At 35.9% G+C, this 2,675-nt stretch overlaps 1 pseudogene; it reads left to right on the top strand.

Annotated features, from left to right (window-relative positions):
- Positions 1-343: 343 nt before the first annotated feature.
- Positions 344-1,062, top strand: LOC120519231 (annotated as a pseudogene).
- Positions 1,063-2,675: the final 1,613 nt, after the last annotated feature.

The raw sequence follows: 2,675 nt of genomic DNA, 5'->3' as shown, positions 1-2,675 counted from the left end.
GTTATTGCCAGTGCAGCAGCATCCAGCTTCCAAAGAATTCTCGAAAAAACACCCCTTGACTCCATCATCTCCTTTCTCCATCTGCTCTTCACTTCTTTTGGGTAGGTGGGTTAATTTACAAAGCATCATTTTTTATCTTGTGAGTTTTTAAACGACTATTTAAAACCGTTATAAAACTGTCATATTAAACTTAAGAGTCATTTGTTGCCTTTCACTCCTCAGATAGGAGAGGTTATATAAGTGGTGGCTGAGGCAATAGATGTTGTTACAAAAAGTGAAAAAATTAACAACAAAAATATAGCAGAAGCATTTGTCATCAAATCTGATAATTTCACTCAACTAGAGAGTAAATAAAAATGGCAGGTATTACCATATTTTGGGAGTAAAGAGGAATTCAACCCAAGATGAAATTACAAAAGCTGACAGGAAACAGGCATTAAAATGGCATCCCGATAAAAATCCACAAAGCAGAGATACAGCTGAGAGGAAATTTAAGCAACTGTCTGAAGCTTATGAAGTACTTTCAGATCCCTGTAAGCGTGACATCTATGATATATATGGCACTGAAGGATTGGGTAGAGGGAGGAGACCATTTCACAGTGGCCAGGGTTTGATTCACATTCCGCAGGCCTGAAGATGTTTTTAGAGATTTCTTTGGTGGTGGATACTTTTGCAGATTTTTTTGGGGACCTATTTGAGGAGAACTTTTTAGGAAACCAAACCGTGAGTAGAAGAAGAAATAAAGACTCTTCAGCATACAGATATAGTAACCATCCATCTGGTCCTAGAATGTCGGATGAAGCTGGATATACCTCTATAATCAACCTGGGGTGACAGCTTCACATCATTTTATTCTAATTTATTTGGAGAAAAAATACCAGATAACTTTCGCTCTGTTTCCTCCTCCCCAAAACAGTGAATGGCAGAAAATTACCACAAAGAGAATGGTGGAAAATGGTCAAGAGAGGGTTGAAGTTGAGGAAGATGGACAGCTGGAAATCACTTACTATAAATGGCAAAGAGCAGCTGCTTGAAAATGGCTATCTTTGCTCTGGAGACTGACCACCTTTATGATCAACTCTGTTTAAAATGTTCTGATCTCACACTAGGAGATCTATGACAGATCAAGTTATAAAAAGTAATATTTTGTCCATAAATTGATTCTCAATCTTGTGTAAATATTAATTGAAATCTTTTAAAAAGCACTACATGCTAATGACATAAAATAATAGACAATCGGTTGTCTTTAACTTGTAATGATTAAATATCAGATCTTTATTCTTGATAAAAATCTTTGGGAGGAGGAGTTGAATTGTCCATTGACTTGATGCTATCTGAATCTTCTTTTTTCAGTTCATCAGTTCAGTAGAGAGCTGGCCAGCCTATCATGTAAATAGGTTTTTTTTCGGTGGGGTACATTAACTTAATAGAACTTATCAAAATTCACATCTAACTGTTTCTTGGAAACCTCTTTTAAGTAATATTAGAATCGTTCTACCTCTTGAATGTTGTTACCAGTTTGACAAATGGTGATGAAATGTTCTAGTCTCAATACTGACTCGATAGTTTATAACCAACATGGTTTATTTTACCTTTGGTTATGTTAAGCATACAATTTAATACATCTTTATTTTGAGAATTGAGATACATTGTCTCAGGGAACTTTACAAAAGTTGATTGAATGCTGTTATTTTATATACAAGACTTCTTTAATGACAATCATGTTCTGAGTATGTTAAAATGCCATTAACAAATTAACTATTTATAATTCAACAGTCAAATAGTTTTATATGCTATGCTAAAAAAAAACCTAATATCAAAGAGTGTTTGAACCCTATCATAAGGTGTAGTAAAGCAGAAATGAGTCAGAAAAAGGTTTGAGGCACTGTGGTGAACCCTGTACAATTGGATAAAATAAAGAAAAAAAAAACCCAAAGAATGTCTTTTCAGGTGGGAGACAACAAGTAGACTAGTTCATAAATGGTGGAGTATCTCGTCTTTGTGGTCCAGGAAGGAGGACAACAGAAATTATGTCACAAATGGTGAGGTCATCAGTCTTCTATCCTGCAAAGGGAGGAAGAGAAAAGGCATTATAGAACTGCACCAACCCTGGTTTGTGGGTAATTACCATCACTTGAGCCCTTAAGATGTCTCCTATACACACGACAAAGGATACTAGCAGGAGAAATGCCTGTTTATTAAAAACAGGCACAATGGTACAAATGGTAAGTCACCTGTTTTCAATCACCTTGATCATTTAAGAATCTCTAAACCAGATATGCTAGCTCTTATATCCCCTTTCTTTGTTCTTCTTGTTGCCTTTGTTCATCACACATTCTAACCCTTCTGTGGGTGCCAGACAACATTCTGTCCAGGCATGGACACCAAACACTAAACATTTTATCATTTTATATATTATTCATGCGGTACCTGTCAAAGACAGGTAACAGAATTATAAAAGTATTTGCTATCTCTTGCCCTACATGCTTTCAACACCTTTCCTCTGTATTTGCTTATATGTGAATATCTCTCACGGATATTTTCCTGTAAAGCCTGCTTCCCTGTTATTTTCAAGGTTCCATTTTGCTTCCTCTCTGATTTCATACTTCCTCTTTAAAGTTAAACCTCTCAGCATGTGTTTTGCTCCTCCTGTGCATTACACACTGACATTTCTC

Source organism: Polypterus senegalus, unplaced genomic scaffold, assembly GCF_016835505.1.
Source record: "Polypterus senegalus isolate Bchr_013 unplaced genomic scaffold, ASM1683550v1 scaffold_5246, whole genome shotgun sequence".
NCBI classification, from domain to species: Eukaryota; Metazoa; Chordata; class Cladistia; order Polypteriformes; family Polypteridae; genus Polypterus; species Polypterus senegalus.
The sequence above is the reverse complement of the archived record's forward strand: the minus strand, read 5'-3'. Positions and strand labels throughout refer to the sequence as shown.